The sequence below is a fragment of the Macrotis lagotis genome, chromosome X (assembly GCF_037893015.1).
Source record: "Macrotis lagotis isolate mMagLag1 chromosome X, bilby.v1.9.chrom.fasta, whole genome shotgun sequence".
NCBI classification, from domain to species: Eukaryota; Metazoa; Chordata; class Mammalia; order Peramelemorphia; family Peramelidae; genus Macrotis; species Macrotis lagotis.
The window spans coordinates 613221455-613235685 of record NC_133666.1 but is presented as its reverse complement, the minus strand read 5'-3'; the positions used below and the strand labels follow the sequence as shown (position 1 = coordinate 613235685).

General features: G+C 38.7%; 1 protein-coding gene across 4 annotated transcripts in view; it reads right to left on the bottom strand.

The window, feature by feature from the left end:
- The window catches only part of LOC141499963 (protein tyrosine phosphatase type IVA 3), a 201421-nt gene that overhangs the window by 138962 nt on the left and 48228 nt on the right, over positions 1-14231 (bottom strand). For 3 of the 4 annotated variants that reach the window (XM_074202794.1, XM_074202785.1, XM_074202786.1), the window contains exon 2: positions 11718-11777. The exons of the other annotated variant lie outside the window; for it this stretch is intronic. The gene's annotated coding sequence lies outside the window, so the exon portion shown is untranslated. The remainder of the gene's footprint in view (positions 1-11717; positions 11778-14231) is intronic. 4 annotated transcript variants of the gene reach the window in all.

Genomic DNA, 14231 nt, shown 5'->3' with positions numbered 1-14231 from the left:
CTTGTTAAATGGGTAGACACAAAGACTAAACAATAATGGCTCCATGTCAACTTAGAAGTTTCCAATGTAATGCCTCTGGGATCTGTGCTTGGTCCCATGAAGTTTGGCTTGTTTTTTTTTTTTAAATCAATAACTTGTATGATGCCATCAATGGCATGTTTATAAAATCTACTAGTGACATAAAGCTGAGAAGGTAAGCAAGCACCTGAATGACAGAGTTGGGAATCAAAAAGAGGTCGACAGACTTGAATATAAGGGTAGATTCAAAAAATCAACTTCATAATTAAAAATGAAGAAGGTATCACTAGAAAACAGTCTGAATAAGTTCAATCAACAATCATTTATTAAGTATCTACAATGTGCCTGCATTAGATATTTTCTACAGTCACTGTGATAGGACCTGAGGATGTAAGGACATGGAATGAAGCAAGGTCTACTTTCAAGTAAGATCTGGGAAAATTAGGGAACTATAAGTTCGATATAAGTTAGCAGATGATACTGATAGAACAAAATACTAATAGGACCCTAGTTGGATTAAGAGACAGTGTCCAAGACTAGGGAAATGAGAGTCATACTATCTCATTATTTGGTCAGACTTCACATGAAGAATTCTGTTCAATTTGGTATCACATTGTACAAAGGATATTGATAAGCTAGAGAGACTGACAATGAGTATGAGGCTGAAGACCACAAGATCATGAGGTAGATCACTGGTGCAAGGGGATAGAATGCCGTCTTGGAGTCAGGAAGATCCACCCTGGGATACTTACTATGTGAATTTAGGCAAGTCATTTAACTCTGTTTGTCTTAGTTTCCTCATCTGTAAAATGAGCTGAAGGAGGAAATGGCAAACCACTCTAGTATCTCTGCCAAGAAAGCCTTAAATGGGGTTACAAAAAAGTCAGACTTCACCTGTTTGCCTCAGTTTCCTCATTTGTTAAATAGGGAAAATAACAGCACCAATTATTTAAGTTATTAAGTACCACATAAGATAATAAATATAAGCCATTCTTGATAAATTATAACAAAATATAAATACATAAAAATAAATAATTATAAATGAATAAAAATATTCTTTACAAATCTTATATAAATGTAAGCTATTTTTCATTTCATAAGTTATGACATAAGAGGAACACCATTAACACTACTGCTACTAGGAGTCCTCCTCCCCTTCCTCCTCCTTCTTTCCCTCCTCTTCTCCATCCTCCTACCCTGTGAGCTCTACCAAGTCACTTTCTCTCTCTCTTGAGCCTGTTTCCTTATCCATAAAAATGACAGGCTTCAATGGAATAAATATAAGTTGATGAAATTCAACGGTGATAAATGTAAAATCCTTTAGATTGTGGAAGAAACTGCTGAGATTCAATGTGGTTAAAAATTCAGTGTGACACAGGTGACCCCAAAATCCAATGGGGCAATCTGAAACTGCATCAAGAGATTTATAGCATCTAGATAAATATGATAGCCTCACCCTGGTGAGAACACATATAGAGTATTATGTTCAGTTCTGAGAAATACATTTTTAAAAAATATTAACAAGATAGGAACATGCAAGAAGATGATGTACCTAAGGACTAGAGAGATTTATCCTGGAGAAGAAAAAAATGTAAGGAAAGGACCATAACATTTTTAAGTATCTGAAAGGCTGACATAATGAAGATGTCAGACTTGTTCTTCTGTTTGGTGCCAGAGGGCAGAACCCAGACCAATAAGAGAAAAATCATACAGGGTCAGTTTTAGGCTCCAAATGAGAATAAATGCTCCAAAAGGCATAGTGCTTGAAATATAGCAAATATTATAGGCTTGTTGACTAGCTAACAACAACTCTTGAAAAGATAAACAGGATGGGGGGATGGGGGTGAAGGGTGGGAAGGTCTTCCTTTCCGAAAGGTTTTAAAAATGAGACTGAATATGTCTACTTCTTTTGAGCTATGAGAAGAGGGAGTTCCTGTTCAGGTTTGGGCTTTCTATAATAGATGGATGATCTACCATTTCCTTCCAACTGATATTCTAAGATTCTCCTCTTCCTTTCAAAGGGATCTTTCCCTCTTAAATTCCCAGGATACTTTATCTAGCTACTTCCTTTGCCCTGATTTCATTCTGCTTTGCAACATTACCTGCACCCCCAAGGAAAGTCTTATCATCCAATTTACAAATGAGAAAACTGAGGTTTAAAGAGGGGAAGCGACCTGCCTGAGAACCATTATGAGCAAGAAGAACTTGGGTCTGGGTTTCCTGACTTCACATTCAGTCCTCTTTCTACTATACCATGATGTTTCATTATCACAGCCTCATTAAGTGCAGACTCCAGTTTCCCATTTTTATATTCCAACTCCGAGCATTGAGTCTGACTGTTAAGCACAGGGGAGATTTTTTTTATAGATTTGGAGCTGGAAAGGTCCCTAGAGACCTTCAATTGATTATTCAATCAACAAGTGTTTACTGAGTAGCAGGCACTGGGGTAAGTGGAACTACAAAGGAAAAAAGCCAAAACAATCTCTTCTCTTGAGAAGCTTACATTCTAATGTGGGAACCATATACACAAATAAATATATACAAAATCCACACAGAGAGATAAGGCAATAGCAGCTAGGGATGAGGGAGAACATCTTGTTCAATTGCCACATTTTACAACTGAGATTCAGAGAGATTAATTAATCTGCCTTTGGTCACACAGTAAGTGTCATGGGCAGGACTAGAACCCAAGTTTTCTGACTCCAAGCCCAGCACTCATTATGCCACCATGTCATCATGACTCAAATGTTTGCTGAACTCAATTAAATGAGACTGAACCACACATGGAGAAAAGGAAGGATGAAATGGGTTACAGAAAGCAGGGAACTGTTTGAAGAATCTGCCTCAGATAAAAAGAGGATAAGAATCAGGAAAGGAGACACATTCTCCTAGGGGAGAATCCTATGTGACCGGAGGATGGGAGTGAAGAGAAAAGAGGATCATGAAACAAACTGGGTCAGAGGCAACAAGCTTTCTTTCCCGTCAGGATTATTAGTTCATTTGAGGTCTTTGGACTGAGCTGGAACACAGGCTTCACCAGCCTCAGTATGACCAACCAGGGGGCAAAGAAAAGGGTGAGAACTAGACACAAGGTCAGCATGGGTTTGAAAAAGGGATAAGAAGAAAGAGCAAGAGTCAGAGACTGGCTGCCTTCCCATTCCCCAATAAAGTGAGGGAGCAGATGGGATAGCATTTTGGATATCAGAACAAGGATTCAGTGGGAAATGAAGAGAGCCAAGAAAGGGCAGATCTTGAGAATTGAACTCCAGGTCACTGGGGGCAAAACTAGTTGCTGTCTATGGTCCTGAACCAGTCAGAGAAAGATCTGTTACCCACCATCAGAAAACCTCATTTATAACCAACAGAGTTTATCACAGAATCTCAGTCTGGAAAGGTAGTGAAAGATATTAGTGTTGAAACCTTGGAGACTATCTTGTCCAATCTATGTCTGATTAGGAATCCCCTCTACAGCATATGCACCAAGTGGCCATCCAATCCAGAATTTGTTTGAAGAGTTCAAAGTAGGAGTGAATTACCTCCTAGGATAACCCATTACATTTTTAGATAACTCTAATTATTAGCAAGTTTTTCCTTATATATACTCAAATCTTACTTTTTTTTAACATTTCACCCACTGCTCCTAGTTTTATCAAAAAAAAAACAGAATGAAACTCAGGGATTTTCTGATTTTAACAATAACTTTTTTTTTCTGCAGCATTTAGAAAGGGTTCTGTAAGTTAAATGATATTTTTTAAAGTCTTCCTTATCTTGCCCAGGCTGGAAGTACAGGGGCTACTTACAGACAAAATGTCATCCACTCCAGTTGTCACAGGAGCTTTGACTTGCTCCATTTCCAACTTAGGTTGGTTTTCCCCTCTTTCAGTAACCTGGTGGTCCCCTGATCTCCAGGGCTTATCATATTAATGTCAAACTCAGGGTGGACACTGATCAGCTTAGCTCATTGTAGCTCACAACTGTGGAGCTCAAGAGATTTGCCAGATTCAGTCCCCCCTTAACAGCAGGGATTACAGGCATTCCCCCACCACATTCATCTAGAAGTTAAGTATTTTCCCAAATTCATACAGCGATATGGCAGCTATTACTCAAACTTCGCTTCTGACTCTAAATCCAATAAATGTATAGTGAATTCTGAAGACCTGGTCAGCAGAACTGGGAGGAAATATAATATAAAACACCAGCCTTAGAAAATCTGGAAAGGAAGACCTTAAATTGGAAACTCAAGCACAGGAAAATAAGAGATAGAATAAAGAACAAGGTAAAAATTTGTTGCTGGACCAGACAAAAAGTTAAAGGGACTAAATGAACAACCATGTTAACCTGACACTAACCCTTAAGAGTCTGGTCATGGTATCTTACATTCCTCTACCCAAGAAATAGATGGTAGCAGAGACTGGGAGGTTTTGAGAGTTTGCAAAGAGCTCTGTTTTCAGCCCAGTTTTGTTCAATATTTGTACATGTTTCTGTGCTAGGAGAGATAACTAATAAGGAAAAGGGAATCCAGATCCAAAAAGATCCATGAATCAGAACAATGAATGTAAGCTAAGAAAACAAAATATAATAGGGATAGATCTGAAATGTTACCCTTGGGTTCCAAACATAAACTGCATACATATGAGATGAGAGTAGTTTGGTTAGACAATGGTTTCAAGAAAAAGACACAACAACTTTAAAAGGCTTCAAATACAAGACAAATTCACAGCTTGCAATAGCAACCCCACAATGAGCTAACTCAAATATGGAATGTATTAAGAAGGGCATAATTTTCAGAATTAAGAAGGAAATAGTTTCACTACAGTAGCTAGGTAGCATAGCACTTGTTCTGAAGTCAGGAGGACCTGAATTCAAATCCAAGCTCAGACCCTAGTTGTAGGCAAGTCACTTAACCTTCTTTGCCTCAGTTTCCCATCTTCAAAATGAGCTGGAGAAGGAAATGCAAACCACTCAAGTATCTCTACCAAGAAAACCCCTAAATGGGGTCACAGAGAGTAGGACACCACTGAAATGACTAACCAACAACAATAATCTCACTGCCCTTTGCCCTGATCAGGTACCATCTATAATATTAAATTCTGGATACTACCTGTTCCGAGGGACTGGGCCAAACTAGCATATGTCCATAGGAGGACAACTAAAGTGGGGATATAACTTAATATCTTACAAGAAACTGTGCAAGGTATTAAGGACAGCGTACAAATATATATATAGTAGTGGCAAAGAATTAGAAATTGAAGGGATGTCCATCTATTGGGGAATGGCTGAACAAACTGTGGTATATGAATGTAATGGAATACTATTGTGCTATAAGAAAAGATGAGCAGAAAATTTCAGATTTCAGAAAAATTTGTAGAAACTTACAGGAACTGATGTTGAGAGAAGTTGAACCAGGAGTACTGGATACAATTAACAGCAACATTGTGTGATACATCAACTATGATAGACTTAGTTCTTCTCAGTAGTACAAAGATCAAAGTCAATTCTAAAAGACTTGAAATGGAAAATACTATCCACATTCAGAGAAAGAACTATGCAGACCTATTTCCCTTTTTGAAAAAATTGGTTTTGTTTTTTTCTTTCTCATGTTTTTGCCCCTTTTGTTCCAATTCGTCACGATATGATTGATATGAAAATATGTTCAACACATTTGTGTGTGTATATATATATATATATATATATATATATATATATAATCTATGTCATATTACTGTTATAGGAAGGGGGAAGGGAGGGATGGAGAAAAATGTGGAACTCACAATCTATTAGAAAATGAAAATCTTTTTTACATGTAATTGGAAAAAATAAAAGAAAAATGCTAAAAAGAATAAAGATATTAGGGACAATTGGACACCTAGAAGTTTTACAAACATAGTTTTCAAAAAGAGATGTCTCAAAATGGAAAGGACAATTTCACAAAGTACTAAACATTCTTCTTTTAGACATGTTTGAACACAAACAAGGTGACCACTTGTCAGGAATGTTGTAGATGATACTTTTACTCCAAGCTGGTGCTGAATTAGGAGACATCTGATACTCTTCACTCACTAAGAAACTATGAGCATTATGGAAAGAAAGAAATCATCTTATCCATACCCCCAATCCAAAGGCAAGATCACATTTTGCTCATTCATAGATCCTCAGTGTTTGATAGTTACTTGGCTAAGAGAAAAATAAATTCTCCAAGAAACATTATTTCTAAAGGGCTATCATGGCAAAAGTGGAGCAGTCATATTCTTTATTATTTCCAAAGTAAAGCCAACTAAATGAAAGCTAGGATCCATAGTCAAAGTTATAGTGAGATAGATTTAATCTATAGATAAAGAAAAACTTTCTCACAGTTTGAGTTGTACCAAAATGGAATGGACCACTTCCAGAGGTAACAAACTTCCTGCTTTTGAGATTAGCCAAGCAGAGAATGATCATGTAGCCCCCGGTGTCAGGGATGCTTTAAGAAAAAGATTCCTACACTGGGAATTGGTTTAGCTAGATGACATTTTGAGATCTCTTCTAACCTAAAGTTTTGTGAATATGTGGGTAACAAGTTACAAGTTACAACTTGTTTCGCAGGGTGTCCCCTGCATTGAAAGAAGGAGGACATGATCCAGAGCAGACTTTAAATATGATTCTAGGCACTACCACTGACAGACAGCTGGCAAGTTACTCATATCCTCAAAGCCTCAGTTTCCTCATCTGTGCATTAGGAGGCAGAGTACTGTAGTGGAAATAATAGAGGATTTGAATCATGAAACCTAGATTCAAATTTTGTATTTATGCCCTTAAACAAGTCACTTTACAACTTAAACTCAGTTTCCTCAGTTATAAAACAGAGAATACTTATACTGTCTATTCTTGGAAAGTTGTAATGGAAGATCTTCGTAAATCAATAAGAATATAACTTTTTAATAATACCTCACAGGGTAGTTTCAATGGAATGTGAATATTAATTTATAAATCATTGATAATAATAGTTGATAATTATGCAGTGATTTAAGTTCTCAAAGCTCTGCTTTGCATAAATTATTTCATTTATCCCAAGATAGGTACCATTATTATCCCCATATTATGGAAGAGTAAACTGAAATGCAGAGAGGGTATGGGAGTTGCCAGGATTCAAACTGTTAATAGCTTTCCAATCCTGAGACAGGACTTAAAACACAAAATTTCCTGAGTCCAAGGTCAGTTATATTAAGTTGCCTCTATGCTGCACTGAATGAGATGTATTGAGATATAAACTACAATAAAGAAAAATAATCATTTCCATCTCATCTGCATCTCATCTGAGCTGGATAACTCACAGGACGTGGTGAATTAGCTTCTCAGCAAAAACTTAAACCAGATGCACTGAGCTTCTAAGTTCATTATATTAGGGAAAGCAGTATATTAGAGAAAAACACTGGCACGAGGGTCAAGTCCAAGCTCTGACACTTAAGAACCAGGTTTCCACAATTATAAAATGGGGACAATAATCTTTTCACTGCCTATCTCCCAGGGCTAGTATGGGGAAGGAACTTTGTAAATCTAAAAGTGCTACGGAAATAGGAACTATTATTATAGTTAGAGGGAGGAATCGGTTGGCTTGGCCTTTTTCTGGATGGACCCCAGAGCAGCTACAACCCACTACAAGACACAGTCCGATGCCTGGGAACTTTTTCCTGACTTGGCAGCTGAGCTGCGGGGGCCTTTTCACACAGGAATTAAACAAACGTGGCTGTCAGTGCTGTGCTCAGGACTCTCGGCCCCAGGGTCAGGTCGCTCCAAAAAGGAAAAAAAAAATTAGACTAGATGAACAAACTCAAGGAGAAAAAAAAATATCTCCTTGATTTTCTCAGAACTTCTGGATACTGGATCCAAGGCCTGAGCCAAGGACTGTCATCTGGCTGATCTTGGAACAAAACCACAGCCTGGGCACAGGGGAGCTGAAGCACAGTGGGATTTGTCATCTCACCGACACCAGTGGGAGGAACACGGGAAAGGAAAAGGCTGCAAGTGTGTGTGACACATACAACAAACCACCAAAGGCAGAAAAATATCAACTTGATAGCCAAAATAGAAAAATCAATCACAGGCAGATTTCTCAAACCAGGCCCTGGCTTACCAATGCAGTCAAACAACCATTAATTGAACATCTACCAGTCTGAACCCAATCTCCAAGAAAAAAATTTTTATTAAGTGTCTGTTTCATGATATATATTCTTACCAGGGTACTTTGGGGCTAAAAATTACTGATCTCCTTAGCTGTAGGAGGGAAGGAGAGAACTTGCCCCCATAACAACTGTTTGAAAGCTGAATGAACGGTCTGCCCTGCTAAAGTAGGGAGTTTTCTGTCTCTAGAGGTGTTTCAGCAGAGATTTGTTACAGACTTGTTAGAGATGTTGGCAAGGTCCAGATTAGAGCAAGAAAGAATTGTTTGAAAACTACCTTTGCATGTAATTGGAAAAAAATAAAATTAAAAAATAAATATTGGGAGAAAAAAGAAAGAATTAGAACTAAAAGGGAAAAGTTATAAAAGAGACTTACTTTCAATGAGAGCAGCCTAAAAATGGAATGGGTTGTTTCAGATCAGAAATCTCCCATTTTCTTGAGGTCTTTGCAAAGAGGTTCACTGTCTGAGGATATGGGGACAGAAAAACTCTTCATTCAGGGGCATGCTGGTTTCCATGTCCTCTCAGATCATTCTTACTTGGACATTTTACACTTCCCTGTTTTCAAAAAGCTTACAATCTAATAGGAATTGTAAGACATACCAAATAGGATATGGAATATTGAAAGAGAGGAAGAAAAAGGAACACACATTTGTTATATGGCAGATGCTGTGCTACACTGTTATTGTTCAGTCTTATCAGTCTTTGTGACCCTATTTTGGGGTTTTCTTACCCAAAGATTCTAGAGTGATTTGTCATTTCCTTCTCTACTTCATTTTCCAGATAAAGAAACTGAGACAATCAGGTTTAAGTGACTTGCCCAGGGTCACACAGCTACTAAGCATCTGGGGCTGATTCCAAGCCTCCTCACAACAAGCCCTAGGGATAGATGCTATTATTTATCCCTATTTTACAGTTGAGAAAAATGAGGTAGACAGAGGTTAAGTGAACTATCCAGATTCAAGCAACTAGTAAGCATCTAAGGCTAAATGAGAACTCACTACTGTACTGCTACCACTAAAGAGGTCAGAAGGAAGTAGCAGGAGAGCAGCAGAGCTAGGCCTGGAATGACCAGCAAGAGCTGGTGGGGTGTTTCAACCCTGAACAGAGATCCATGGGAAAAGAGAAGACAGAGGTTCCCATTAGCTCCTAGCTTGGCTTTCTCACCTCCCGTCTCTACCCCTATATTTTCCTCATCCAGGGCTTTGCTGGAGCTCTCCTCCAGGCCTGGAATGTTCTTCCTCTTCACCTCTGCCTCTGGGCTTCCTCTAAAACTCAACATAAATCTGAATCTCTGCAGGAGGCCTTCCCCAGTCCCTCCTATCCTCCTGCCAGTGCCTTCCCTCCAACATTCCCTGCCATTGACACTGCACAAAATTTGTTTGCTCAGGGCCAGCTGGATAACTCACAGGGCTGTTGAGAAGTTATAATGAATGTCATATATATGTATGCATATGTAGTTTTTTATAATTTATAAAGTGCTATATACAATTTGTAAAGTGTTTTATATACAATTTGTAATTTATGTATATATATTACAAATTACAAAACACTACAGAAACATCAGCTAGTATTAATTTTCTTATTCCATACAAAGGGAATGTAAGCAAAGGCAGAGAAGTAGGAAATTTGGGCAAGGTCGGGCTCAAATATAAAGACCATGATAGAGAGGAAGGCTTAAGTGAGACATGCCTGGAGAGATAGGGTTATAGAGGGCCCTGAAGGTCAGCCTAGGTAGGCAAAAGAAAAAGGAGATGGGGACAGTTGTCTGTGACAGCTTCTATAGTGCAAGGAGAGAAAACAAGAAACATGTTGGCATGCTGCATTCCACATGAGAGAGGCAACCTGTGGCTTAATTTAGCTTCTCAGATTCAGCACTCTCTGAAACAGAAAATAACTGTGTCATTAGCCACCCACTGCCAGTCTGGGATGATGGCTGGTTCAACAGGAAAAATCTTATTCATATGAATTACCTCCCCCCTTCCAATCTTAATTATTCATAGAATCACAGACTCTTTTGAGACACCTGAAAAACTCTCAAGGCCAACCTATGACCCAACAGAAACAGTATCTACAGTTTCCCACAAAAGTGGCCACAGATCTTAGGATGCTCTGCTCCCCTCTATCAGAAGGAAACAGAGGAGAGGGATGCTTGTTTTCAGGTAACTTAGGCCCAGCAGTGGTCTGGATATCCTGATGATTACTCCAGATTGTATTCTAAGTATGGGAAGGACCCTGCTAAAGCTGCAGAAAAGAAGGGAGGGTAAGAACAAGAGAGTGGTCTTTAAAAGAGACTGTATGGAAGCACACTTGGTCTGCTCAGATCTTTACACTAGAGGAAGTCATGCAGAAGCCAATCTGGGCTCAATCAAAGCAAGAACTTCCTACCAATCAACATGTATCCCCCACTGACCTCACTGGCTGCTCCATGGAAGTGAGTTTCCACTGGAGACATCTAGAAAGGTGCTAGAGAAGAGATCTGTCCATAAGGCTTGGGAACTGGCATCTATGCTTTCAAAAATCCTTTCCAGCTTGAAGACTCTACTATCTATCCCCTAGTCCTGAGAATAAACAGAAGAGCTGGCTAAGTTCAGTTCAAACCCTTTCAGCTGCCTTTATCAAGTCCCAAAAGGGCACCTCTTATGCCAGCAAATGAAAAGGATCAGCCCCTTTACGTGTGTGTGTGTGTGTGTGTGTGTGTGTGTGTGTGTGTGTGTGTGTAAGAGGGGGAGGAGGGAGGGAGAGAGAATGTGAGCAAGTGGAAGAAGCTGGAGAGGGAGAAAGACAGATGGGAAAAGAAATAGGAGAGAGGGAAGGAGGGAAAGAGACAGAACCATAAAATCATAAAACCTTAAAATTTGAAGAGCCAGCTGGGTTCAGCCTGTCCTGAACAAGAATTTCTTCTCCAAAATTCCTAGCAAGTAGCCCCCAAACTTTTCTTGAAGGTCCCCAGCAAGAATAATTCACTTCATGGGCAGGCCATCCTTAACTACTTAGGAAGTTTCCTTTTTATCAGGCCTGAATGTGTCTCTTTTAAAACTTCCACCCACAGTTCCTAGTTCTGCTGTCTGCGTTCAAGTGGATTCCATAAAATTCCATAATTCCATAAAAACAGCCCCTTCAAATATCCATCCCTTCCCCCCTCCTTATACCAAGTCACTGAATAAAGACTGCAGTCTACTCATTCTCAATTCCTTCAACTGATAAGCCACCACAGTTATCAATATCTTTCCTAAAATGTGACACAAAAACTTCAGGTGTAGTCAGATACAGGAGAAATATCACTTCCCATCTCATTACAATCACAATGAAATTTGAACCACGGGTTCAACACTGATAACAGTCAGATTCAACACACCCTTAGATAGAGATAAAAAGGTACAAAATAGTAACTGGGAGAAAGGGGTAGGGAGGGGTAGGGAAGGGTACTATATTAATTAGTTAATACTATCTTAACTGTCAAAGCTATGCAAAGGTGGAATGACCAACCACTCACTTGAAATTTAGATAGGAATACCAATTGTGAGAAATTTTCTACAGTACCTTTCCTCCTGTTCAGGGTCTCCTGTTCAGCTGAGTGATCCAGCGCATTGAGTCCTGGATCTGGAGTTGGAAAGACCAGAGTTCAAATTCAGTATCAAACATTTAGTAGTTGTGTGAGCCTGACTTAACCCTGTTTGCCTCAGTTTTCTCATTTGGAAAATGAGCTGGGGAAGGAAATGGCAAACCACTCCAGTAGCTTTGCCAAGAAAACATCAAGTGGGGTCACATAAAGTCAGACATGACTGAAAAATGGCTGAACAACCCCAGGTTCTAGAAAGACTAGACCAACCATGACCTATAAAGAAAAGTTACTAAGAAAATTTTAATTTTTATTTATGTATAATTTGAGTGTTCCCATAATTTTAATTTTTATTTATTTATAGCTATTTGTGTATAAGCTGGATTCATCCTTCAAAAGTTTCCTGAACTGCCCTGGACCCTGAGAAGAAGTGGTTATCATTCACCTTGGACTATCACTACCCGAAACAGACACTATCAAGACAGCACAAAATGCATAGAAATCACCATAAAGTATCCTTTTTATGATTTGGAGTTATTTCCCTTTAATATGAAGCTGACAGAGTCAGAGGTTTAAAACCAGAAGGGATTTTAAAGGTCATCAGGTCCAGATCTTCTTTGTACTATTGGATCTGGCTAGTATCAGTGTTTAGCCTATTGTTCAAAGAAAGGGAGGTAAACAGGATGAAGCTAGTTAGTGTATGAGGTTGAATGTGAATTCATGAAGGCTGACTCCAAGTGGAAAGAGCCCTGGAACAGAAGCTTCTTAGTTGGAATCAGCCTCTGCTACCTAACCATCTGTGAGATGTCAGACAAGTCATTTAACATCCTCCAGCCTCAATATGATCATCTCCAAAATGAGGGGGTTGGGTAGATAACTCTATGGTCCCTTAAAGTTCTAAACATGGGAGCCTGTCCTTATAAATAACAGAAGAATTTGAGCTCATCTTCAGTGACTTCAAATTCAGAGCTTCAGTTACAAATATCAAAGGTAAAAACAATTGGAAAATCTTAAAGCATTATAAAAAGGGAAAGAAAAATAATAATGAAAACAAGAAAAAAAAACAGAACAGACTTGAAGCTATCAACCAACCATGATGCGTGTCCAACTCTTAAGTATATGTCATGGTAAATACAAAAGAGGAGAATAGTGAAGATAGCCATCCTTGAAAGAAGGTAGAATTTGGACTCTAGCCGGATTTACATTTACATAATAGTTTCTCAGAGAACTTCCTGAATTTCAATTTGGTCTCAGATATTTACTACTGTGAGACCCTAGACAAGTCACTTAACCCTGTTTGCCTCAGTTTCCTCATCTGTAAAACAGGATGGATAAGGAAATGACAAACCCCCAAGAGAATCACAGAGAATTGGACCTCACAGATTCTCAAATTCCAAAATAATTTACTATTATTCACAATAAACCATCATTCACAATAAACTATCATCACCTTAATTTTCCTACCTTCAAGCTTTTCCTAATGTGGTTCTCACAATGCCCCACCTTATTCCTCTTTAGTGATAAAAATTCAACACATTATTTCAGATCCCTCTAAAGTCCCAAAATTTCCAGAAGCTTTCCCTGACTGCTCCAATCCAAAAGACTTTCTCCTCCATGAGCACTGACCAAGATCATACAGTAAAATACCTGAAAGAGGTGTGTGCCCTCAAGCAAGTCATCTTTAACTTTGCATGCCTCAGTTCCCTCATGTTTAAATTGGGACGAAGAGAATAGTTGCGTCTCTGGAATCAAATGGCAGCCTAGAAAATTCCATCGGACAAGGTGTAGTTCTACATGGCATGTCTTCATTTCTCTCTCAGCTCCACTCTTAACTCTTCGGGCTTCTCCCTTCAAGTCACAGCAACCTCCTCACTGAGTCTCCTTGCTCTCCTTGTCATGTTTCTTCCAGAACCTCCATTTTAAAGGAAGTTCTCAGGCTAGTCATGACTTCACTCCTCTCTGAACTCCATTCCACCATACCCTGACAGGGGTACTTTCTCTCCAGACACAATATGTTTTTATGCATTGTCTGCCCCCATTAGAATTTAAATCCAGTATGAACACTAACATGGTAATCAACTATGATGGACTTGTTCAATTCAGCAGGAAAATAAAGACAATTCTAAAAGACTTGTAATATCCATATCCAGAGAGGGAGTTTAAATGTAGATCAAAGTTTACTATCTTCAATTTTTAAAAATTGTCTTATTATGTCATTTTTTTCCCTCTCCAATGTTTTCCCCCCTCTGGATTGGATTCTTCTTTTATATCAAGATTAATATGAATCTATATCTAGCATAATTATACATGTAGAACCTTTATTAAATTGTTCTCTGTCAAGGGAGAGGAGGGAGGCAGAAAAATGTAAAACTCAAAACCTTGCAAAAAAATGAATGCTGAAAACTACTGCTGCATGTTGTTGGAAAAACAAATAAAAATATTTTTTATAAAAATTTAAATTCAGGGGCAGTTAGGTGGCATAGTGGATAAAGCAC